Below are 27,869 nucleotides of genomic sequence, written 5' to 3'. Positions count from 1 at the left end.
CCCAGCAATATATCATCACATTTCATCCAAAAATATCTCCTCCACCAATGAGAGACCAGCGGTGGTTTACGTCACCTGTTATGATTCACCTCACCTGGGACCCGAAGCGTGTCCTGCTAGGTACTAATAAAACATCAGTAAAAGCAAAGTAGGCGTCCTGCCGTGTAAATGACAAGAGCAGTGCAACACAGTGAGCCTGAAACGGTGTGACAGTACCCAGGTAGGACGTGTTAAAAATCGCAACAAGAAAGTGTTGGCGGGCGGCGTTTTGATGCCGATCCTCGGGAGAAGCAGCAGTTTCAAAGTGTGTTTTCCCACCTGCCGGATATTGTGTGCGGTTCATGAACGCACCACGTGTTTAATATCCTTGCAAGTACACACAGAGTGTATCTCATTTAGGTTCCGGAAGAAGAGCTACCAGGAACGGGACGAATGTGTGTGCCAAGTTAACTTTCAATTTCGATCCCCTAGGCCAGGGGTGTCCAAAGTGTGGCCCGGGGGCCATTTCCGGCCCGCAGCTAATGTTTTACCAGCCCACGGCACATCATTCTAAAAATACTAAAAAAATGTTTAAAAAAACATTAAAAAGTAGAATAAAAGAGCAAATAGGTGAAATGCTACGAGAAAAAATTGCATTGTTGACTCTAATAACACCATTTTTTAAAATAATTTCTCAAAAAATAATGAATCAAAATCAATGTTGCTATGAATTATTGACTGATTCAAGGACAAAAGGGACATAAATACAACAAACAAAAAAACATGTAAAATATGAAAATTATTTTAAAAAATACATACTAATTATATACTAATGCTAATTAAACTAATTATTATATCGATTGTTATTATAAATATACTAAACTAATTACACTATAGATTATCAGAAGCTGATATAGAGATTTAAGTGTTGAATGTAAAAAAAAAAAAAGCATGACCTTTTTATTACTGGAGCACTTTTAGATCCCCAAGAATTTTAGTGGAATTAAAAACACCTGTCTTTGCTAAAAAAAAAAAAATAATAATAATAAATTCAAATCAATTTTGCTATGGATTATTGACCTATTTAGGGCTTCAATTACTTCACATCAAATATTCCACTTTGAAACTCTTTTTGGGAAAAATATTGTATATTTTGTATTTTTACCCCCAAAAATAGGGTTTTTACAAAAAGCTCATGAAATGTAAAAAAATAATATATATATATCTATGTATATGTATATATATATATATATATATATATATATATATATATATATATATATATATATATATATATATATATATATATATATTCACCTGAAGTTGAATTAGAGATTCAAGCGTTTAATAAAAATGACTTATTTTTAACCTTTTAAGACTGAAACCCTTCTGGGTCCCTCTGACCTAACTTGAGGGAGCCCCAAAGGTTAAAAAAAAAAAAGAAGTGTATATTGTGTTGGTTTTGAAAATGAAAAAATATCAAAATGGCCCCCGCGTGCTTTGATTTTTCAGTGTGCGGCCCTCAGTGGAAAAAGTTTGGACACCCCTGCCCTAGGCGGACAAAAGCATGCAAGAAGGGTGACCGTTTTAGAGATGGCTTGTATTGCTATTTTCTTAACTTCCCCATAAAGCCTCTACTTTTTTCCTACACTTTGTACCCTGCGGCTTATAAAACGATGCGGCTAATTTATGGCTTTTTTGTCGCTGACAGCCATAATGCGATAATTTTCCCCCCAAAAAACAAGAAAATGGTGTGTTATGTTTTTTTGGACAAGTTCATTGCACTTCTGTTTAGAGCTTTCAACCGGAAGTGCAATTACCCTTCCATAGCGTTTTTCTACCCGTGTGGATTCTTCATTCATCAGTCCAAGCAACGTTTGGAGGTTTTACAATATAACTAAAACAATTCTTACTTACTAAACGGTTCCGTGTGTGATGTCCGTAGGAGTGTTTTCATGCATATTTGTTCATGCTACCTTATTGTAAACAACCTTACGTCGTTAGCAATTGCGAATATGCTAGCACGTTTACAAGTGTCTGTGTTAGTATGAATAACTCCAAGCAACATTTGGAGGATTTACAACATAACTAAAACAATTCATACTTACTAAACCGTCCCGTGTGTGATGTCCGTAGGAGTGTTTTCATGCATATTTGTACGTGATACCTTAATGTAATCAAGGTAGCATCGTTAGCAGTAGCGAATATGCTAGCACGTTTACGAGTGTCTGTGTTAGTATTATTAACTCACAACGGAATTATTTTTGTATTGTTTCAGTTTCACAAATTCCTCAGTAAATTCACCAAAACGTCACCGTGGAGTTAATGAGTCTGTTTAGCTGATTGGAGAGCTAGCTTGCGCAGCTAGCGGGACCATGACGATGACTTCTGTTTTGTTTGATCAGCCGTTTTACTGCCGTGTTACAGACACGGTTTGGAAACAATTAAGGTATGTAAATAAACATTTACAGAATAGTTCTGTGTAAATAACACATTTCACAATGTATATATCTGCAGCTTATAGTCCGCTGCGGTTTATACATGGATTTAGTGGGTGTGGCTTATATGCTGGCGCTCCCTATAGTCCAGAAAATATGGTACTATTTTTTTGAAGAATACATCATTAAACTTCAATTGTATTTATCTCTCGTTATTTCAGACATTTTTAGAATAAAAGGACATGAGTCTACTTTTTCGCTCTAATGCGAGGGTCCCAATACATGTAAGGCTGATATCAGCCTCTCCGTATCAGCCAGGGCAGAAAAGTACAGCGACATCATCATTGTCTCACAAGCTCGACAATTTACACCCTCATCTCCCTCGGGAGACTCGCTGGACTCCCAGTGCTCGGAGAGCATGAAAGATTGTGTGTGTGTGTGTGTGTGTGTGTGTGTGTGTGTGTGTGTGTGTGTGTGTGTGTGTGTGTGTGTGTGTGTGTGTGTGTGTGTGTGTGTGTGTGTGTGTGTGTGTGTGTGTGTGTGTGTGTGTGTGTGTGTGTGTGTGTGTGTGTGTGTGTCACTGAAGTCAGAAGGACATGAAACATATGGCAAGATGATATGTCGATGCGCTGACAGATGACAGGCTGCATGATTTGGTGTCGCCGCAAACACTTTTTGGGTGAGATGGAGTCAAAATCAGATTTCAGATGAGCTCAAAAGCTCATAAAAAAATAAAAATATTTATTTAAAAAACGCTGCAATTTTCAGTGGGTACCGATAAAATTTGAACTGATACGGAAGCAAATGTTCAGCACTTTTTTGTGTGTTGATAATAAAATTCATTTGTAATTGCATCATTTAAAAATGAGCTGATTATGATAACTGCTCTCCAGTGTTTTTGTGTTGCGCCCTAAAAAGTGTTAAAACTGTAAGTACTGTTTGATTGTAACGTGCATCTTAGTTGTAGTCTTAAATAACTTGAATTAAATTGAAATCACCATGTAAACTCGCTAATGCTAATAGCAAAGCCAAGGTATGTTAGCATTAAGCTAGCGCTTTTTGGAAAAGTGGAGCTTTACATTACTTAGTTGGAGCGTTTTTTTGGAGTACATGACTTTGTTGGCATTGAAAAGTGCAACATTACCTTGAGCAGCTCTTCTAAAATAGTGGGGCCCCCATGAGTGGGTGCATTACAATGCCAGAGGGGCCGCGTGTTCAAACCCTGTTTAGAAAGTTTGTAGACTACAAAACGTGTTCATTGTCGCTATTATACCTGACTTCTTGGTTTCGATGAAAAAATATATTTTATTCATGTGTGTTCTGTAGGATAAAATGTTTTATATATCGTGCTTCCGAGTTAATGTTCATTTATCATAGTTATTTGAGTTAGTTTAATGTTTATCAGTACCAAATGATTCTATATATATATGTATATATATATATATATATATATATATATATATATATATATATATATATATATATATATATATATATATATATATATATATATATATATATATATATATATATATATATATATATATATATATATATATATATATATATATATATATATATATATATATATATATATACACTACCGTTCAAAAGTTTGGGGTCACATTGAAATGTCCTTATTTTTGAAGGAAAAGCACTGTACTTTTCAATGAAGATAACTTTAAACTAGTCTTAACTTTAAAGAAATACACTCTATACATTGCTAATGTGGTAAATGACTATTCTAGCCGCAAATGTCTGGTTTTTGTTGCAATATCTACAAAGGTGTATAGAGGCCCATTTCCAGCAACTATCACTCCAGTGTTCTAATGGTACAATGTGTTTGCTCATTGGCTCAGAAGGCTAATTGATGATTAGAAAAACCTTGTGCAATCATGTTCACACATCTGAAAACAGTTAGCTAGCTAACAACAGAGAGACGAAGTTGTGTGAAAAATCAATTCCACTATCATTTTAGCCAAACTGAAACTAAAAATGTGTCTTTATGCATTTTTCTGAACACATTGTAATCTCAAATTGCACTTTTTTATTGAGGAAGCTAGCTAGCTTTGGTGCTGTTTTGTGGTTTTGAATGCTGCTACTTTGTGTTAGAATAATTATGTATATATTATCACACAACTCTTATGCTTAAGGGCCGTTGCTATAGTTATTATCAATTGTGCTGAAATTGTATTTTTCTTTGTCTGTGCAAAGCTGGCAATCCAAAAGATTGCAAGCCAGTCTCGCATCAGTGTTTGTTTCCAGATTCGGCCTGCTGACTGCCAAGGCCGAACATCGAGTATCGTGACCCAGACAGAGCAGAGACAAGGCAATATCACGACTGTCAGCACATTTGCATTTTTGTATAATCATATATTGTGTCTAACTAGAGCTGTCGAGATTACCCACTTCCCTCAGCGACAGCTTCAGTGATGTAACCAGGGACCTCCCAAGTAAATAGAGGAAGCATGTGGGCGGGACTTTAGAACGTTGTTTGGATCTGTAACTAGAGTACAGCCCAAAACACGTCTCTCCTCAATTGAGCATGATTCTTTGCTTCTCGTCTGTTTAATAGATGTCATCAGTGTTTAAACCTGACACTTTGACAGTTGGTCTTTTGTTTACGTACATGTTGATAGTTTGTGTCAGTACAGTGCGTGCCTGTCCTTGCTTTAACATGGACATTTTTGTAGTAGTCTAATAATAATCAACTACAAAACCCAAAACCAGTGAAGTTGGCACGTTGTGTAAATGGTAAATAAAAACAGAATACAATGATTTGCAAATCCTTTTCAACTTATATTCAATTGAATAGACTGCAAAGACAGGATATTTAATGTTCACACTGAGAAACTTTATTTCTTTTTTGCAAATAATCATTAACTTAGAATTTAATGGCAACAACACATTGCAAAACAGTTGTCACAGGGGCATTTTTACCACTGTATTACAATGCCTTTCCTTTTAACAACACTCAGTAAACGTTTGGGAACTGAGGAGACCAATTGTTGAAGCTATTCAGGTGGAATTATTTCCCATTCTTGCTTGATGTACAGCTTAAGTTGTTCAACAGTCCGGGGTCTCCGTTGTGATATTTTAGGCTTCATAATGTGCCACACATTTTCAATGGGAGACAGGTCTGGACTACAGGCAGGCCAGTCTAGTACCTGCACTCTTTTACTATGAAGCCACGCTGTTGTAACACGTGGCTTGGCATTGTCTTGCTGAAATAAGCAGGGGCGTCCATGATAACATTGCTTAGATGACAACATATGTTGCTCCAAAACCTGTATGTACCTTTCAGCATTAATGGTGCCTTCACAGACATGTAAGTTACCCATGCCTTGGGAACTAATACACCCCCATACCATCACAGATGCTGTCTTTTCAACTTTGCACCTAGAATAGTCCAGATGTTTTTTTTCCTCTTTGGTCCGGAGGACACGACGTCCACAGTTTTTAAAAACAATTTCAAATGTGGACCCGTCAGACCACAGAACACTTTTCCACTTTGCATCAGTCCATCTTAGATGAGATCGGGCCAAGCGAAGCCGGCAGCGTTTCTGGGTGTTGTTGATAAATGGCTTTCGCTTTGCATAGTAGAGTTTTAACTTGCACTTACAGATGTAGCGACCAACTGTAGTTACGAACAGCGGTTTTCTGAAGTGTTCCTGAGCCAATGTGGTGATATCCTTTACACACTTATGTCGGTTTTTGATGCAGTACCGCCTGAAGGATCAAAAGTCTGGTATTTTGTCTTTGCAGTCTATTCAATTGAATATAAGTTGAAAATTATTTGCAAATTATTGTATTTTGTTTTTATTTACCATTTACACAACATGCCAACTTCAAAGGTTTTGGGGTTTGTATTTATTGTAAGTTAGCGCATGCCGAAAAATAACTATAGACGAATTTAAAAGCTAATGGCTAAATTACAACCATTTGATATGTGTGCGCTTCATAATCTGATTAGTCAATTAATCGTTACGTTAATCAATCGTGTTTCACATACACATTTTAGTATAAGGTTACACTTCACCGTCAAAAAAAATTGCTGAAGTTATTTGTTTTAAAATGACAAAAATCTCCAAAATCACATTTGTTAAATGTTTGTACAAGTTTAAAACAATCTTGATGCTAATTTCCGTTAGCCTGTCAATGGGGTCGTCCATTGTGTGTTAGCATTAGGCTAGCGGCATGAGAGCCAACTTTTATCCTGTCTGCTAGTATTGATTTATTTTACAGTTTATCCCAAAATGTATTGTTGATTCAACACAATTCTTACACGTATGTGAACTTCCTGTGTATATTAATGTACTTTCCTTTGTGTGCTTACTCTTACAGTAACGTTACAGTCAATAAACAACCCCATGGAGAGTTTTTTTTTAATCTCTAATTTAAATGACTGTTTACTTATTTGCCAAACTAAATTCCAACATTCAGCAAAGGCAGAATAATTTATGTAAATAAACCAGGGGTGTACAAAGTGCAGCCTCTGTTATAAATAAGCAGCTACAATTGAAAAATACAGCAAAACGATGGAATGTAAAAAGAAAAATATATGATGATGATAATAGAAAATAATAACAATAATAATAATAATAATAATAATAATAATAATAATAATAATAATAATAATAATAATAATAATAACCATGATAATCTTGAATAGCTGAAAAGTTTACATTATTTGATACCCTCTGGTTAATTAGAATCGGCTCACAGGACTGTTTTATCTGAGAATGCATGTCTTTTTTTTCTGCAGTGGTAGCAGCAGCTGCCAATTGTGGTGGCGTCGTGGCCACAGCAGAAGTTGCTTTGTTGGTCACGCCAAAGAAATGTTGCACCGTTAACTGCAGCCTGCCTTTAATCGCCGACTTGCGGTTAGCGGTTAGCATGTGTGATTTCACGGAATTACATTTTTAATGCCTCCGGATATCACATTTAATGCTTTTAATGCAATTTTGGAATTCAATTTTCGCAACTTTTAGTGAAAACCCTGCAACCAAAAAATTGTTTGTCTTTAAATATACGTAAAACATTTTTTAGCCTTAGGAAGAGAAGAAACATAAAAACAATTATGTAAAGTAGACGATTTTGTCATTTTGACACTGCCCAGGCCACGCCCCCAGTACCCTCTGACCATTCCCATATAATAATAACGATAAAGTTGAAGCTCGAAACGCTGAAGCATGGCTCTGCAAGAGGTGTTTTGCTCTTGCTCTTGTTAGCCGTTAGCTAGAGGCTAACGTCCATCCGCAGTCTGCAGTGTTTTAGCTACTTCTAAATCACTAATCCTCGCCTCCGTGGCAACAAATAAAGTAAGTTTCTTACAAGTTTCATCCCTAGCTAAACATGCTTCACGACACACCGTAGGAGGATACGATAGCTAACCGCTAACCGCTAACAGCTGTCGTACGAACATTTCTACAGGCTATATCTTCAATATAGAGGCAACTACTTTTTCCACTCTACTGGTACTAAGTGCGCCTTACAGTGCGCAGATGGACTATTTTAGTGGCCCATTGATAGCAGTGAGCTAATGCTAACTTACGCTGCTATTGTTGACACACCAGATTCCTCTTCGTCTCAAACTTGCTAAAAGTACATTTTAGATTATAATGCATGCATCCCTCACCTGTTAATCATTCACAATCTTTATGTAAGACAAGAACACATATGCTTGACTATTTATTTACGATTTTGAATGCATAATAAAAGCTAACAACTGAGTCAACAGATGGAGGGTCCTCTCATTATACTCTCTAAAAACATCCAGAAAGTACCAACAATACTCCATTTACATGTCGTTACCTGAAAATGAACCAAAAATGAGTGATATTGTTATTATAAGCACTAACGCAGACAGACTACTTTAGCGGACTGGTTTAGCACTCGGCTTCTGAAACTTATTGCTCATCCTCTTTGTGTTCGGGCTCAAAAATATAAGGTCCTGGATCATCATTGTTTTCCCAAAGTAATCGTTGTGGGTTCTCACAAAGTCTGCTCCATTAGCATTGTTGTTGACGGTGAAGGGATCTGTGGTTCCTCCTCTACGTAAAGGATCACGTATCTGGCTCCGTGAGATTGGTACTATTTTGATCATATCTATTTATCCACAAACTTTGGAGGTCTTTTGGTGTCATAAATCTGCTCGACTATTTATTTACGATTTTGAATGCATAATAAAAGCTAACAATTGAGTCAACAGAGGCATGCTCCTCTCATTATACTCTCTAAAAACATCCAGAAAGTGCCAACAATAACCTATTTACATGTCGTGAGCTGAAAATTAACTAAATATGAGTGATATTGTTATTATAAGCGCTAACGCAGATGGACTAATTTAGCGGACTGGTTTAGCACTCGGCTTCTGAAAGTTATTTCTCATCCTCTTTGTGTTCAGGCTCAAAAATATAAGGTCCTGGTTCATAATTTTTTTCCCAAAGTAATTGTTGTGGGTTCTCACAAAGTCTGCTCTATTAGCATTGTTGTTGACGGTGAAGGGATCTGTGGTTCCTCCTCTACGTAAAGGATCACGTATCTGGCTCCGTGAGATTGGTACTATTTTGATCATATCTATTTATCCACAAACTTTGGAGGTCTTTTGGTGTCATAAATCTGCTCGACTATTTATTTACGATTTTGAATGCATAATAAAAGCTAACAATTGAGTCAACAGAGGCATGGTCCTCTCATTATACTCTCTAAAAACATCCAGAAAGTGCCAACAATAACCTATTTACATGTCGTGAGCTGAAAATTAACTAAATATGAGTGATATTGTTATTATAAGCGCTAACGCAGATGGACTAATTTAGCGGACTGGTTTAGCACTCGGCTTCTGAAAGTTATTTCTCATCCTCTTTGTGTTCAGGCTCAAAAATATAAGGTCCTGGTTCATCATTTTTTTCCCAAAGTAATCATTGTGGGTTCTCACAAAGTCTGCTCTATTAGCATTGTTGTTGACGGTGAAGGGATCTGTGGTTCCTCCTCTACGTAAAGGATCTAACTGGCTTTGTGAGATTGGTACTATTTTGATCACATGTATTTATCCACAAACTTTAGAGGTCTTTTGGTGCCATAAATCTGCTCGACTATTTATTTACGATTTTGAATGCATAATAAAAGCTAACAATTGAGTCAACAGATGGAGGGTCCTCTCATTATACTCTCTAATAACATCCAGAAAGTGCCAACAATATTCCATTTACATGTCGTGAGCTGAAAATTAACCAAATATGAGTGATATTGTTATTATAAGCGCTAACGCAGATGGACTATTTTAGCGGACTGGTTTAGCATTCAGCTTCTGAAAGTTATTTCTCATCCTCTTTATGTTCGGGCTCAAAAATATAAGGTCCTGGATCATCATTTTTTTCCCAAAGTAATCGTTGTGGGTTCTCACAAAGTCTGCTCCATTAGCATTGTTGTTGACGGTGAAGGGATCTGTGGTTCCTCCTCTACGTAAAGGATCACGTATCTGGCTCCGTGAGATTGGTACTATTTTGATCATATCTATTTATCCACAAACTTTGGAGGTCTTTTGGTGTCATAAATCTGCTCGACTATTTATTTACGATTTTGAATGCATAATAAAAGCTAACAATTCAGTCAACAGATGGAGGGTCCTCTCATTATACTCTCTAAAAACATCCAGAAAATGCCAACAATACTCCATTTACATGTCGTGACCTGAAAATTAACCAAATATGAGTGATATTGTTATTATAAGCGCTAACGCAGACGGACTATTTTAGCGGTGTCACACTTGGGTAAAGTCTTGTCTGGGTTTCGTCTGGTTTCATGTTGTCTTGTCATTTCCTGTTTTATTTTGAAAGGTTAACTCTCCCTCTCGTTTCAGATCACTTGCCTTTCCTCCCTTTTCACTGGTCTGATGTCTCTCCTGATTGTGCCCACCTGTGTCACCCTCCCTCATGTGTATAAATGTCTCGTCCTCCTCTTGTCTTGTGCCAGAGTATATCGTCTCGTCACGTACCTCCAGCCTTCGTCCACAGTCTCGAACCAAGTTGATAAGTATTGCCTTGCCTTATTTAATGATTTCTTTATTCCCTCTGAGAAAGAATGATTTTTTGTTTTGCTAAAGATTTTTGGTCAAGTTTTTGTGCTAATTCCATAGTGCTTTGCCTTCCTTTTTTCCTCCTCTTGGAGCACTTTAGTTTGTAGTTCTCTCAGCTCTTTGTAGCGTTCTTTCTGTTTATAGCTTCTTGTCTCCTCTGCATGAGTGATTTACCCTTTTTTGTAGTTCATCATAGATTGTTGTTTTTTTGTTGTTATTAGATTTGTGTAGAATTTTGCTTTTGCCTTTTTCCTCCCTATGGAGTGATTTTCCGTTTATTGCTTTATGCCCTATGATATTTATCTGTTGTTACTCTAATGTATCAAAGATAGATTTTGTAGCCACTTTGTTTTAATCACTCTGTCCAAAGAGATTTCAAAGAAAACTGTTAAAATAAAGTATGTGTCAATCGTCCCCCTTCTGCATCTGTGACCTCATTCTCGCCAAGGCATAACAATAAAAAAAAAAAAAAATCTATGATGAACTCCAAAAAAGGGTAAATAGACTAACGGGGATCCTTAATAAACTAAACTAAACTAAACTAAAAGCTTAACATTTAGTCAACAGGGTCCTCTCATTATAGTCACTAAAAACATCCAGAAAGTGCCAACAATACTCCATTTACATGTCGTGACCTGAAAATTAACCATATATGAGTGATATTGTTATTACAAGCGCTAACGCAGACGGACTATTTGGGAAATCCTCGCAACTCTTGCTACACGAGGCCCCAGAGAACGTTGTCCGAAGTGGACTTGTATTGGCAATTCACAAACTCTATCGCATGTGCTCGCATAGAGCTGCAGGGGCCTTGAGAAAATACAAGTCAATGCTGCTTAAAATGTGATTTAAATGCTGCACTGCATGAAGGAGACTCGCCCTGCAATGCCAGCCTGCTGAGGTGGGCAAAAACACGTCACAATGGCGAGCAGGCTACTGATCCGTTAAAATATGCGTGGATCAAACTCCAATACAGAGTGTCAGCATTTGGCCCGGCACCACGTCGGAATTTCGGGGAAAAAAGGAGCAGGTTGAAAACGGATGAAGGAAGTTGAGTGGATGCAAAAAAAGAAAGGGAGTAGCACGGCGTCACACAAAAGGCTACCCCTCTTTTGGCACCGCCAAGTGAACGCTGTTTGGCAGGGAGGTGGGTAATCTCTGGTAACACTTTTAGTACCGAAAAACACGACACAATAGGATGAATGTTTGTTTGTATCCGCCATTAAAAAAAACCCCATTGTTGGCATATTCCAACCGGTCCTCTCACACATAACTCGCTCGCACACGCATCAATAATTCAGCTTGCATTATCTCGATACCATGATTAATATGACAGCATTTAGCGCCACAGTCATGGCAGCGCTGCCTCCTATATCGTCCTAAATGGCATTAAAGTTGCATTAACATACTGTATACACTCTATGTGTATGATTTATTTACAAAGTCTGGGCCAGGGTGCTCCATGCACATGCGAAGTGTGTGTTTTACTGTGTTGCGCAGGAATAAAGATATTTTCATCTCTCAAAGATGAATATTCCATTGTTTTTCCTTCCATCTGCTGGATCTCTTCCATTGATCTCTATAAGTTCTTTACTGCGTTTTTATTTATTCCGTCGCTATTTACTTGTCTAGTCAATGAGACAAGAGCAAAGTCTTTTAGTGTCGTAGCTTTGGGCATATTCATCTTCATGTTTAATTGGTTGTTCAGCGTTACCTTGACAGAGTGGAATTTATTATTGAATAACCGTGTCTTGGAGCACCGGCGGCAAACGCGGGATGAAAAGCAATATGAGCGATGAAAAATTCAATTACTTCCCTGCGGACCTCCACTGTGGTAACCTTGTCTATTGTTTAGTCGGTCCGGGGGAATTATTGCCTCGTTCCTGTGAGAATCCTGCATGTGACTTTGATCAAATTATGCACAAAGCGAGTGTATCTTGGAGGGGTCCACGGTTTCTGGCTCGGTATTTTTGACAACAGCAAAGCTGTATACAAGAAGGGCATGAGCATACTCTTTTTCCTGAGGTCCTTTAATGTTTGCAGCAAGCTGTTGAAGGTCTTTTTTTCAGTCTGTTGTGGCCAGTGCCCTGTACTTTGCGGTGGTTTGTTGGGGGAGCAGCACCAGCAAAAAGGACTTAAACCGGATTGACAAATTGATCCGGAAAGCCGGCTGGGTATACACTGTTGTTCTTTTTAACACCCAATAAACACCATATATCCTAAAAATCCACCATTAATATTTATCCGTTTAAAAATGACCTTTTGAATAATTGCAAAAATGCATGTTGCACAGTATCTTAAGCCGAAGTGTCTCAAAAAACACCGTTACTAGTTTTTCTAGTAACGAGTCATCCAATTAATTGCTTTTATGTACGTTACAACCAGTGTTCGGAAAACTCCTCTTTACTCGTTACTTTAAGGAAAAAGTAATTTAATTACACACGGAATTTACGTTTTTAATAAATGTAATGAATTACAAGGGAAAGTAATAATGCATTGCTTAAAAAAATCTAATATCTGGTATATATAGTTGAGAGACGTTTCATGAGAGCAGAGTGTGTGCATGCATTTAAAATGTGGTGCTTACAGTATTTTTAAGTGGATCTTATTAAGGTTTTGATTCGGTATATATTGTTGTTCGTTCTAACACCCAATAACACCATGTATCCTATGAATCCACCATTAATATTTATCAGTTTAAAAATGACCTTTTAAATAATTGCATAAATGTATGTTGCACAGTAACGGTGTTTCGAAAAACACCGTTACTAGTTTTTCTAGTAACGAGTAATCCAATTCATTGCTTGTATGTGCGTTACCACAAGTGTTCGGAAAATTCCTTTTAAAAAGCAATTAGAGTTACTTGTTACTTTAACAAAAAAGTGATTTAATTACAAACGGAATTACTTTTTTAATAAATGTAATGAATTACGAGGGAAAGTAATAATGCATTGCTTAAAAAAATCTAATATCTGGCATATGTAGTTGAGAGACGTTTCATGAGAGCAGAGTGTGTGCGTGCCTTTAAAATGTGGTGCTTACAGTATTGCCAAGTGGATCTTATTAAGGTTTTGGCTTGGTATACATTGTTGTTATTTTTAACACCCAATAACACCATATAGCCTACAAATCCACCATTAATATTTATCAGTTTAAAAATGACCTTTTGAATAATTGCAAAAATGCATGTTGCAAAGTATCTTAAGCCAAAGTATTTAGAAAAACACTGTTACTAGTTTTTCTAGTAACGATGCATCCAATTAATTGCTTTTATGTACATTAAACCAGTGTTCGGAAAACTCCTTTTTACCCGTTACTTTAACGAAAAACTAATTTCATTACAAATGGAATTACTTTTTTAATAAATGTAATGAATTACGAGGGAAAATAATAATGCCTTGAGTAAAAAAATCAAATATGTGGCATGTGTTACCATGAATTGATTAAATGATAAATGATAAATGGGTTATACTTCTATAGCGCTTTTCTACCTTCAAGGTACTCAAAGCGCTTTGACAGTATTTCCACATTTACCCATTCACACACACATTCACACACTGATTAAGGTGGAAAAGTTGAAAAACGTATTCGGGTGTTACCATTTAGTGGTCAATTGTACGGAATATGTACTGTACTGTGCAATCTACTAATAAAAGTTTCAATCAATCAATCAGTGTAGTTGAGAGACATTTCATGAGAGCAGAGTGCGTGCGTGCCTTTAAATTGTGGTGCTTACAGTATAGCTAAGTGTATCTTATTAAGGTTTTGGTTCGGTATACATTGTTGTTCTTTTTAACACCCAATAACACCATATATCCTACGAATCCACCGTTAATATTTGCCAGTTTAAAAATTATCTTTTAAATAATTGCACAAATGTATGTTGCACCGTATCTTAAGCCAAAGTGTTTCGAAAAACGGCGTTACTAGTTTTTCTAGTAACGAGTAATCCAATTGATTGCTTTTATGTACGTTACAACCAGTGTTAAAAAAAACTCATTTTAAAAAGTAAATCGAATTACTTGTTACTTTAACAAAAAAGTGATTTAATTACAAACGGAATGACTTTTGTAATAAATGTATTGAATTACGAGGGAAAGTAGTAATGCATTGCTTAAAAAAATCTTAGAACTGACATATTTAGTTGAGAGACGTTTCATGAAAGCGGAGTGTGCGCGTGCCTTTAAAATGTGGTGTTTACATTGTTGTTCTTTTTAACACCCAATAACACCATATATCCTACGAATCCACCGTTAATATTTATCAGTTTAAAAATCACCTTTTGAAGAATTGCAAAATGTATGTTGCACTGTATCTTAAGCCAAAGTGTTTCGAAAAACGGTGTTACTAGTAACGAGTAATCCAATTAATTGCTTTTATGTACGTTACAACCAGTGTTCAGAAAACTCCTTTTAAAAAATAAATCGAATTACTTGTTACTTTAACAAAACAGTGATTTTAATTACAAACGGAATGACTTTTTTAATAAATGTAATGTAAATGAAAGTCAATGATTTGGTGCATTTGCAAACAGCTAAAATGATGTATAATATAACCTGCAAGCCGAGAATGTTCAACAATTCTTCTCAACAAAAGAGGAAAAATGTAACCTAAACATGTGCAACACTTAAAACATTTAGCATGTCAGTTTGTGGAATTAAATGATGGTATTGATTAAGCAATGAAATCAAAGTACTAAAATGATCCACATTAAGAAATTGTTCAAGTGTTTACAAAGTACAAAGAGGAAGAGTATTGGTAAATGTCTTGAACTTGAGGGGGGGGAAAGATATTGGTCTCCTCATAAATGACTGACATAGCCATGAAGAAAAGTGTTGTATCAACACTAATGTTTGAAATGTGTACATAGAGAGTCCAGGGAGTGAACATATGTGTAAGTCATTGCTATGATGTGGGAAATGGGTAGGACTAGTGTTGTAACGATACCAATATTTTGGTACAGTACTAAAATTATTTTGGTACTTTTCGGTACTTTTCTAAATAAAGGGGACCACAAAAAAATTGCATTATTGGCTTTTTTTTAACAAAAAATCTTAGGTTACATTAAACATATGTTTCTTATTGCAGTTAAGTCCTTAAATAAAATAGTGAACATACAAGACAACTTGTCTTTTAGTAGTAAGTAAAAAAAACAAAGGATCCTAATTAGTCTGCTGACGTATGCAGTAACATATTGTGTCATTTATCATTCTTTTATCTTGTCAACATTATTAAGGACAAGTGGTAGAAAATTAATTATTAATCTACTTGTTCATTTACTGTTAATATCTGCTTACTTTCTCTTTTAACATGTTCTATCTACACTTCTGTTAAAATGTAATAACCACTTATTCTTATGTTGTTTGATATTTTACATTAGTTTTGGATGATACCACACATTTAGGTATCAATCCGATACCAAGTAGTTACTGTCAAGGCTTGGACTTTGGCGTGATTTGTTCTACCGTGGTGCAAATGATTTGGACCATACGTGGCGTGAAGGTGGGTACATGATTTAATAATGACTACAAAAAGGAATAAACAAAAAGCGCGCACAAGGCGGAAGTACAAAACGTGGCTATGAAAATAAAAGACTTGCACAAAGGCAAAAAACTATGAACAAGAAACAAAACTTACTTGGCATGGAACTGTGAACAAGGCATGAAGAAGAGTGATCATAAAGTGTGATGTCGCCAGGCAAAATAACAGAAAACAATGGACTTAAATAATACAGACATGATTGACAACAAGTGTGTGAGTCCGAACGTGAAAACAGGTGCGTGACATGACAGGTGAAAACTAATGGGTTGCTATGGTGACAAAACAAACAAAAGTGCACAAAGAGTCCAAAAAACAAAACCGAACATGACTAAATCAAAACATGGTCACACAGACATGACAGTCACAGGATCATACATTGGTCTTATTCAAAGTTCTCGTGTGTCCAGGGACGTATTTCCTGACTTTATAAACATAATATACATTTAAAAAAAATGGAAGAAGATGTGATGCCAAAAAATATCGATGTAATCATAGTAGTATCGACTAGATATGTGCATGTACTTGATATCATTACAGTGGATGTTAGGTGTATGGCATTGATTTCCGCGACTTTTTCATGTTTAAAATTATTATTTTTTTCTTATTGGCCAAAATCGTTATTCCATCCTCCTCAACTCCGCTAACGCGGAAATCATAGCGCCCTAGGTTTCAAAAAGATTAGTAACACCAAGAAAAAACATGATCCGACAAACACACGGGCTCCGAAACGTGTCCCGACCCGAGTATCTTGTCGTTTCTATCGTTGATGCAGCTTTTAATCGTGGTGGCGGCAGATTTAACCCTGCCGTAGCATACGTTCTCCTCTCCTGGGTGACCTCCAAGACTCTCTCGGGTCATATCAGCTGTAATTTGTCCATCTTGCTCTGGGTCAGGGCCAGCTGGATGAGTCTCTGGAACACCTCCAACGAGAAGTGCCCGAGGACTTCACCCGGATCAGATGCACCTCAGCTAATTCCCCTTAGCGTGAAGGAGCTTGTAGGAGTGCTCTCGGCCTCCATCAAAACACAATTCTGGGTTTTGCAACGTAGGCTTTGGTGCACCCTTACTATAAGCTGCTACTTTTTCCCTGCACTTTGAACCCGGCGGCCTATAAAACGGCGCGGCTAATTCATGAATTTTTCTTCGCTTATGGTCATAACGCAAATAGTTTTCATTAAACACATGCAAAAACTGAAATGGTGTGGTGAAGTGAAGTAAAATATATTTATATAGCGCTTTACATAGTGAAACCCATTATAAGATTAAGATTAAAGTACCAATGATTGTCACACACACACTAGATGTGGTGAAATTTGTCCTCTGCATTTGACCCATCCCCTTGGGGAGCAGAGGGCAGCAGCGGCACCGCGCCCGGGAATCATTTTGGTGATTTAACCCCCAACTCCAACCCTTGATGCTGAGTGCCAAGCAGGGAGGTTATGGGTCCCATTTTTATAGTCTTTGGTATGACTCGGCTGGGATTTGAACTCCAACCTACCGATCTCAGGGCGGACACTCTAACCACTAAAAGTTACATTTAAACCAATGTGGGTGACACTGGGAGCAGGTGGGTGAAGTGTCTTGCCCAAAGACACGACAGCTGTGACTCGGATGGCAGAAGCGGGTATCGAACCTGGAACACTCAAGTTGCTGGCCCGGCCGCTCTACCAACCGAGCCACGCCGCTCCGATGGAGCTTTCTTATGGAGGAGTTCTCACACTGTAGGTGCTGCTGGTTGAATGCCTGCAAGTGTTTCCTACTGTTTAAAGCTTTGAACCGGAAGTACAAGTGGCGTTCTGTCTTCTAATCGTGCGTAGCGTTTTTACCCGTACGGATTCTTCATTCGGCACTCCAAGCAACGTTTGTAAGTTTTACAATGTAACTAAAACAATTCGTACTTACTAAACCGCCCCATGTGCGACGTCTGTAGGAGTGCATATTTGTGTGTGCTATCGTAATTAGCTAATATGCTAAGACGTGTCTGTGTGTTAGTATTACTACCTTACGATGGCATTCTTTTTGTATTGTTTCAGTTTCACAAATTTCTGGGTAAATTCACCAAAACGTCACAGTGGAGTTATTGAGTCTGTTTAGCTGATTGGAGAGCTAGCTTCCGCAGCTAGTGGGTCCATGACGATGACTTCTGTTTTGCTTTATCAGCCGTTTTACTGCCGAAGTACAGGCACAATTAAAAGGTATGTAAGTAAAAAAAATTATGTGTGAATAACTCAATTCACAACATATATATCTGCGGGTTATAGTCCGGTGCGGCTAATATAAGGATTTTTTTTTGGTATTCTTAAATTTAGTGGGTGCGTCTTATACACCGGTGCGCTCTGTAGTCAGGAAAATACGGTAAAGACGCGGACCCTCATCCTCACTACTTTACACACGGCAATAAATCCCCACTATAACAGACCACACTGGTGAGGCCAGTAAGGCCGTAATCAGTAAAACAAAGAAGAGAGTCCATCCATCAGTTATTTACAGACACAAAATATAAAAGAATATAAAAGTTAATGTAAAAATTTCCACCGAGAAGAAACAACTGAAAGCCGTGATTCAGAAAAAAACACTCCCTGGCCCTCGTCTTCCTACGGTCCAGCCAGACAAACGTCCGCATCTCAAAGCCTCCTAAGGGGGTGAAGAGCTGATCCTTCTGAATCACTTTGATGATCTGGTGGGGCTTCTTTTCAAGCGGAGATAAATAAGCTCTCTCCAGGAGGATTCAACAACGTGGTCTCTATGTGCTTGGAGCATGATATACAGAATGTTCCAATCAATACAAGCTCAGCTTGAAAGACAAGTAAGGCCAGCTTGACTTATAAGTTATGGTTATTGTCGTATGGTGTCCGAAAAACCATGTCCGATCACTGGTATTTTTAACAATAAACATGCTTACGACTAGGGATTATGTTTGATAAGAAATTATCGAGTTCGAGCCCATTATCGAATCCTCTTATCGAACCGATTCCTTATCGATTCTCTTATCGAATCCAGATAGGTTGTTGTATATGGAAAAAAACACAATATTTGGTTTAACAAAAGCTCACTTTTATTTTATAAGAAAAAAATAAAATAAAATAAATAAATAAATATTACCTGTTACCCCCCTAAAAAAAATAAAAAAATTAATATTGACTGTTGTTACCCAAAGTATATTAAGTGGGATTTTTCAGAAAAACAAATATGTACAGTAACACAAAAACAACCTGTCTCTGTGATCACTATATGTGAATAGCCATGCCTTGAGGCGTTTTTTCCGGTCCATTATTACTGCTGCTTGTGTGACATCACAGGAAATGACGTAGCTCAGTCTAATCACTGAGCTACGTCATTTCCTGTGATGTTCCACAGGGCATTTCTTGTGGGACGGGATTCGTTCCCAGGGATTCGAATAAAGAACCAACTCTTTTTCTTTACTATAGTGGCCTCGATAACGGGAACCGGTTCTCAAAAAGGGATTAGAGTCCATGGAATCGGTTCTTTTCTTATCGAACGGTTCTTGGAAAGGGTTGTTGAAGCCAGTTGCCTTTGTTTTCACTGCCCTGAAGTCCGTAGAGTCTAGTTCTAGAGTTCGGCACCGCTTTTAGACTTCCGGCAATTACCCACATTCACCGATAGACTGAATAAAAAATGTCTTCCGGATTGTTTTTGTATGGATATAAAATACTTATGTTTCTCAATCAGCTGTTGCGTGAATGTGTGAATCTGTGTAGCAATATTCGCTAAGAAATCGCAGCGTTGTATGTCATCACAACGGAACGTCTTCCATTAAAAAAAATTATCAAACAAGGCAGGGTACCACGGTCAAAAGCCGTGCATTCGGGGGAAAAAACCAAGATCTGAATATCATGTACTCTGCTCAGTCGACTGGATGTTTGCATCTGTGCTGGAGACACTTCGACAAAGTTATTTGTCCAATCGACGACGGGGCTGTCTTTTTTAAGACTCCTCAAAATAAAACTGCAAAATGGATAAATACAGCTAAAGCTGTCATGTAAATGTGTTTATTTATAAGAAAATTGATGCAGTAAAATTTAAATTTGTGGCCAAAATCAAAAATTAGGAAACCGGGGCCGCAAACGGACAAACCAAAATGATCATGCCAATTATTGTTACCGTTGCATTTATGGTTTAGACTGTGTACTCACCACACTTAAATCGAGGCAATAGTTATTTACCACTGGTATTACAGCAATATAAAATACAAATGATAATGTACAGGCAAAATACTGAATGGCGCCGCAGACCGAGTTAATGGGGCAATCGGAATGTTTGGATTTTAGATGACTGAACCTGACGTTGAGCATGTCCTCACAGAAGACACCCCTGGTATGTTCACAGATCACAGTGCATGGGTCTTTGTCGGATGTATTGAAGTAAGTCATCGCAACGTCCGGTTTTGCCAGTGTTGTGTGTGATAAGTCTAAGTTTTGGTGGCCCTAAGTTTGGTGGATCACTACTAATTAGGGATGATGTTCGAAACCGGTTGTCCCGGTTGTTCGATAAGAAAAGAACCGTTCGATAAGAAAAGAACCGATTCCATGGACTCTAATCCCTTTTTGAGAACCGGTTCCCGTTATCGAGGCCACTATAGTAAAGAAAAAGAGTTGTTTCTTTATTCGAATCCCTGGGAACGAATCCCGTCCTACAAGAAATGCCCTAATGACTGAGCTGCGTCATTTCCTGTGATGTCACACAAGCAGCAAAAATAATGGACCGGAAAAAACGCCTCAAGGCATGGCTATTCACATATAGTGATCACAGAGACAGGTTGTTTTTGTGTTACTGTATATATTTGTTTTTCTGAAAAATCCCACTTAATATACTTTGGGTAACAACAGTCAATATTTTTTTTAATTTTTTTTTAGGGGGGTAACAGTCAATATTTATTTATTTATTTTATTTTATGTTTTTCTTATAAAATAAAAGTGAGCTTTTGTTAAACCAAATATTGTGTTTTTTTCCATATACAACAACCTATCTGGATTCGATAAGAGAATCGATAAGGAATCGGTTCGATAAGAGGATTCGATAATGGGCTCGAACTCGATCATTTCTTATCAAACATCATCCCTACTACTAATGAATCAAAACACAAAGATTTCTATTTGATTATGCGTATGTAACGTTTATTTAGCCTTGTTATTATTATTATTATTTCATTTTTAATTACTCTATAATGTCACGTTGTAGATTGCCGACCTGTGGGCCACACTGATAAGCCTTACCTAACATAATGAATAATCGTCATTTCAATATTGATAAAAGTAGACAATCAACATTTTCCGGCAGGTCCGTACTGTCTGCTTCTATTGCTTGTATTCTGTCACGTCACTTCTGCCCACAAGTGAAAAGCAGTGGTGGTCAACCAAGCCAAGATGAACTATCTGAGTACAAAAGAGGCTTAAATCTTCAAGCAAAAATCAGATATGTGCAAAAAAATGTAACTATGCAATGGAATGATTCTTATACTTTATCAAAAAAGGATTTGTTGAGCGACATCAATGATTATCAGTCTGTGGAGTTCCCAGACATGTCGAACTATCTTGTGCTCCAGACATCATTCAGTCAAAAACTTGGAAAAGCACAGAGGTCTTTAATTTATCTGTGTGTGGTTGGGTTAAGGAAATTGGTATCAAGACTCTCTCGGATAAATATGCATATTTTTTTGCTCGGGTAAGGTTGTATTTCGTGGTTTGACTTTGCATCTTTCGAGGACCAGTCCATGTAAACAAACTATCACCTGACAGCTCGACACTTGAGACCGCAATCCATTTAATAAACTAACAACTACTGAATCATCACCATATTTGATAGTTGTCCTGTTGTCATATGTACTTGCGGAGACTTAGAAGTACGTTTCCTGACTAAGTATCACTAACCCTGACATTGTTTTTGTGGGGGGTTTTTTAATTCACTACAAATAATAACTAGATAATACTTTAATGGGAAATACTAAACGAGTAAAGTGTATAAAAAATATATCATTTAACAAAGTGATCACTGCACACTCATGCGTTCTTCGACTTTGCTCCCTTGCACTGGAGTGCGTACCACTTTTGTCGTCGTCTTTCGTAAAATCTTGCACTCTTTCGCCCTTCACGATTACTTCTCAAGTGACTCTGAAGAAAAAGTTCATCCTTTTCGCGATGTGGACTGTTCGTACAGCCGAAAACAAGGCAAACGTAGGGCATTTTTCTTCGAGGAACAGACCCTGGCTTGTCCACCACGCATATTTGATGAGCCGGACGCCATTCAAATCCAAGCAATAGTAAATGTTTCAAATGGTAGCATTAAGTTAATCGGCGAGGTTGAATCTAGCCGTTCATCCGTGGACTTTGAACTGATGACAGTTTTAATGGAAACACTGTATACGACAGTTTCTATAAACAAATACATTCTGACACGTTTCAGATGAAACTTCAATCTGGCCATTTCGAGGATGTAATCAAGTTCACAATGCCACAAAGGTAGCCATTGTACTGCCTCCTGAAATGGGTTTTCAGTTGAGACAAGGGTTTTCTAATGATTAATTAGCCACTAAAAACGTGTTAGTTTAACACAATTAACACAATGTTGCAGTTAGACTACAGGAGTAATGAGCACCGTCGTCTGTTCCTATACCATTTCCAGCTGAATCAGTCACTTACCGCCTCACTCTTTTAATTGCCGGCTGAAATTTCACTAAACGCCAGCATCTGAGCAGCACTGGGAGCCCGCAGTTTACCCTTGGCTACACCACGGACAGCCAATCGGAGAAGAGACAACCATTCAAACCCCGCGGGCGATTTGGGGTCATCAATGAACCTAACATGTTATTGGATTTGGATTTATTGGAACTAGGAAACACAAACACTTCCTTCTAGGGAGCCATTTCCTTTAATGTACATCAGTCAGACTTTGAGCTACTTGCGTCTCAGCAGACGAGTAAATGGGGCATATTAATAGAAGTATAAAGATGATGTAATGGTGATATCAACTGCTTGCGCTATCGCGTGTTCCGCGGTTGCTCGGCTGCACTCACGTCAGATAGACGCTTTGTTCATTCCGCGCTAACTTAAAAGGAGTTTGCTGTCGTGCATGTAAGCCTCGTTTTGTAGTAGTGGGCAATAAACAGGATTGCAGTCTTTTCGTTTCCCCAAAGTGCTCTCTGAGGGGCCCACGTTCGGAGTTGGCGTTAGCCACGGACGATACTGATGACACAGTAACTGTCTTACAATTTGCTTATCTTAGACCTGGCAGGTGTGCTCAAAGTAATTAATTTGGTATCAAAACAAAGATTTGATGACATGCCACCATCACATGTTTCTTTTAAGCGTCTCCCAGGTAGGCAGCAAACCCAGAAGCGAAAGAGGCTTTGGCGTTGGCCTCAATCTACATGGGGGGAGGTGGGTTAATATTTTATTTCCTTTTTCTGTCCAAAAAAAATATATATATATATATATATGTGGATTGGCCCTCCATGGGCTGCAGCTGACGCCTTTACAGAGTGGGAGGAGGCGAGAACTGCGCTTGAACAACGTGACTGGCGCCTGGGAGCAGGGCAGGAGAGGATGGAGGCAAGGCAATGCAAGTGTGACCCCTGCTGGCGACAAGAGGGGAAGCCTCCTGCACCCCGCGGACAACTGTCTTCTGAGGACACTATATCCACCCCCCAAAAGCCCAAAGCCAGCGTTCTAACACGGTTTTGACCAAAGAAAATGTGATTCCAGTTTATGAACTAACCAATAAGGAACTGAATGTACCATCTCTTTGCTTTTGCTCTATTCACCAATGCATTACTATTTATTCACCCTGCACATATTAGGGATTTAAGTACTTCTTAGTTACTCACTCATATGTATTGTTTACATTGAACAATAAGAGCAGAGTCTACCAAGTCCAATTTGTTGTGCGTGAAACATAACTTAGTCATTAAAGCTGGTTCTGATCCTGGCATGGAGTGGGTACCAACTAAAAGTTGTGCCAGCGACCAATTTGAGTAAAAGCCGCAGATTTTAGTTCATTTTAACGGTCTGTTTCACAAGAGATGTCTGATCAACCATGCCTTTCATGCCACATTCATGGTCAAAGTAACGGATTTTAGAAGACGAAGGGGGGGGGGGGGGGGGTGCACCTACAGAGGTGGGTTGTGTACCCAATCTCACTGCGCCAACACGATGAATTAGAAGCTAATTAGAGCGCATCATCCATGCAGAGGTTTTTTTTTTTGGCCCGTTCTTTTATTGTTTCTTATTCAAATTAGACAGATGTTGTGCCTGGTGTGGTGTGGGTGCCGCACTTTGGCTCGGGGACGCCTGTGGGGAACCCGGTCCGAGGAGAGCACCAGCAAAGAGGGGGTGAAAAAAAAAAAAATAGGCGTGGGATCCCCGGCATGCGGAACACGGAGGGGGGAAAAATACCAAAGTACTTACAGCGTCTCCCTTCCACGGAGCTCCAAAACAGTGGCGTGAGATGACATTGCAACGGTCCCCTTACAGCCTCGTATGGTGCTCACTCTCAAACCCTGCACAACAGGAGGGGGGGGGGGGAAACAAACCACCAAATATCGGGAGAGCGATAATTTCCACCGTGCCAAAAAAAAGAGTGGAATTCCAGGTTGTTCTCACTTTGTGACGGCAAAGAACGTCAACGTTGTAGTAATCCAGTCTTCATTGTGCGTGCGCCTGCGGCTGATGCTGCACTGCAATCTCTGCTGGCCCCGCCGCGCATGGTGGGGGGCTCGAGCTGCCTCTGCCAGATCACAGCGCTCGGTCTCTCGTCATTGCCGTCCCGGGGCTGAGGAGAAGGGTAGAGGCAGGCTGGACGCGCACGTTCGCGGACCAGTAGAGAGATCCCGCAGCCCGCAGAGAGCGTGCATGTGACCCGCTCTCTCTCAAAACCCCCACCGCCCCTCAACCCTCTCGTCGCGCACGTTTTGTGTTTACGGGATGTGTGCGCCAAGTGTGCACTCGTGCGCGCTCTGCAGAGACGGTGGCGGCTGGAAGGATGGACGGACTCTTGGCGGTTCTCGCCTCTCTGCATGCGCTAAAGCGCCTTCAGGAGGGGGAGAGTTGGGGTGAATCGCGCATCCTGCGCTTCTCCTGCGCTTCTCCTGGAAAAAGGGACTGCTTTACTCCTGATAGGTCTTTGGGGAACGGTGCACGGTGGAGTCGATCCGACCTGGCAAAGTGGGGAAACAGCAGAGCTGATGAATGGTGCAACAAGCAATGGTGCATAGAAGAGGGATCAATGCTGAGGAAAGTCAACTCCTGCATCTTCACCCACGAGTCCACTCGTGAATACAGAACAGTCAGGGCTACACATTCATGAAATCTTACAGCTTATCCTGCAGAATCACGCCTGAGCCAGAACCCACCTCAGCGGACTTTAGGCAAGAGGCACAACCTGGAGCAACCACCAAACAACAACAATTCACGCCAGATTCTATGGACAATGTCTCCAAAGAACTGAACATGACAATGCAGATGGCCAATATGGGCAAAAACTGTATCACTATGGCCTTGTTCACACTGCAGGTCAATTCCATATTTTATTTATTTTGCACATACGCAATCGGTTTTGAATTTTTTAAAGTCTGTGTGAACAGTGTAATTCCGATTTTTTTACATATCCGTCCCAGGGCTCTTCCGTATGTGGAAACATAGGCGCCGATCTACAATTTTGCCAGTGGGTGCTCGGTGTGTGTATATTTTAAAAAAATAGACCTTTAGCAAAGTTAATACCCCATATGATTTGTGGCTTTATTATTTTGTAAAACGGACCAAACTCGCCACAAAATTAACTACAACAAGATTGATTTTTCAAAAATTATTTTAAAGATAGAAAGTTGCCATTAATCCCACGTGGGTGCTCGACTATGTTTGGAAAATAATAGTTTTTTAATTTACTTGAAAACAAATTAAAGTAATATAACATATTGTAACCCGCAGAAGAAATCACACAAAGTCTGACGCTCTATTTAACTCTTATTGCCAATCTTATGATAACAAACGGTACAATTCCAACAGGTTTTACCTTCCGTGCAAACACTTTCGTCTTCCCCGGACACACAACAACGCTTCCTCGTTCTCCGCCAATCAGCTTTCAGGCAAGGATGGTGTGTTTGCAAACATGGGAAAAACTGACATAAAATCCAAAACAAACGAACATAAAAAATTAGCATGAGCTGGTTATTAAAGTATGAACTGATATATACAGGCTATTTTTGAGCACCATTGTAAGTGATGTACCGAAAACATAGCTATTTTTTACTTTTGTTATCAATCTTATGATAACAAACGGCACAATTCCAACAGGTTTTACCTTCCGTGCAAACACTTTCGCGCTTCCCCGGACTCACAACAACGCTTCCTCATTCTCCGCCAATCAGCTTTCAGGCCAGGATGGTGTGTTTGCAAACATGGGGAAAACAAACCACACAAACATAAAACATTAACATGAGCTGGTCGTTACAGTATGAATCGATATATACAGGCTACTATTTGCGAACTATTGGTTATGTACCGAAAACGTAGCTATTTTTAGCTTTTATTACCAATCTTATGATAACAAATGGCACAATTCCAACAGGTTTTACCTTCCGTGCAAACACTTTCGCGCTTCCCCGGACTCACAACAACGCTTCCTCATTCTCCGCCAATCAGCTTTCAGGCCAGGATGGTGTGTTTGCAAACATGGGAAAAACTGACATCAAATCCAAACTACACGAACATAAAACATTAACATGAGTTGGTTGTTACAGTATGAATTGTACATACAGGCTATTATTTGCGCACTTTTGACAAGTGATGTACCGAAAACGTAACCACCGGGAAAAAAACTTTGATCGCCGAAAACAGTGCTACCGAAACCGGATGTAAACAAAATGCACGCCATTGTGACTGTCTGGAGCATTGTCAGCATGTCTGTGATGTGGACATAATTTTTATATATATCGCAGATCTACCTGCGGACAGCCGTCTACAAAATGTGCAAATATTAAGAGGACAGTGGTGGCTTTTAAAAATACAAACACCAGAAGAAGATGCTAGTTGTTTTTAATGAAAAACAAGCCATTAAAAAGTCTGTAAACATTTTAAAATATCTCAGCAAAGTACATTGTACAATAAGCAGCAACAATTGAAAACATGGAAAAACGATAAAACAATGTTAATACTAATTATTAACAGATTTGTTTAAATGTATGTATACATCTTCTGAGCCTTTTTAAGAAAATCATATTACCATGGCAAATTATTTGATGACGTAGTGGTGACCACGCCCATAACCACGCCCCCACCGCCACAGATATCTTGTCAGTTTAGGGCAGGGGTCGGCAACCCGCGGCTCTAGAGCCGCATGCGGCTCTTTAGCGCCGCCCTAGTGGCTCTCTGGAGATTTTTCAAAAATGTATGAAGAATGGAAAAAGATGAGGGGGAAAAAATCAATTTTTTTGTTTTAGTATGGTTTCTGTAGGAGGACAAACATGACACAAACCTCTCTAATTGTTATAAATCACACTGTTTATATTAAACACGCTTCACTGATTCGAGTATTTGGCGAGCGCCGTTTTGTCCTACTAATTTTGGCGGTCCTTGAACTCACCGTATAGTTTGTTTACATAACTTTCTCCGACTTTCTAGGACGTGTTTTATGCCACTTCTTTTTCTGTCTCATTTTGTCCACCACACTTTTAATGTTGTGCATGAGTGTACAAAGGTGAGTTTTGTTGATGTTATTGACTTGTGTGGAGTGCTAATCAGGCATATTTGGTCACTGCATGACTGCAAGCTAATCGATGCTAACATGCTATTTAGGCTAGCTATATGTACATATTGCATCAT

At 38.7% G+C, this 27,869-nt stretch overlaps 1 protein-coding gene across 1 annotated transcript in view; it reads right to left on the bottom strand.

Annotated features, from left to right (window-relative positions):
• The window catches only part of grin2aa (glutamate receptor, ionotropic, N-methyl D-aspartate 2A, a), a 485,324-nt gene extending 460,680 nt beyond the window's left edge, over positions 1-24,644 (bottom strand). Inside the window, exon 1 of the mRNA XM_062050498.1 lies at positions 24,459-24,644. The gene's annotated coding sequence lies outside the window, so the exon portion shown is untranslated. The remainder of the gene's footprint in view (positions 1-24,458) is intronic.
• Between the last annotated feature and the right edge of the window lie 3,225 nt (positions 24,645-27,869).

The sequence above is a fragment of the Entelurus aequoreus genome, linkage group LG06 (assembly GCF_033978785.1).
Source record: "Entelurus aequoreus isolate RoL-2023_Sb linkage group LG06, RoL_Eaeq_v1.1, whole genome shotgun sequence".
Classification (NCBI taxonomy): Eukaryota; Metazoa; Chordata; class Actinopteri; order Syngnathiformes; family Syngnathidae; genus Entelurus; species Entelurus aequoreus.
The sequence above is the reverse complement of the archived record's forward strand: the minus strand, read 5'-3'. Positions and strand labels throughout refer to the sequence as shown.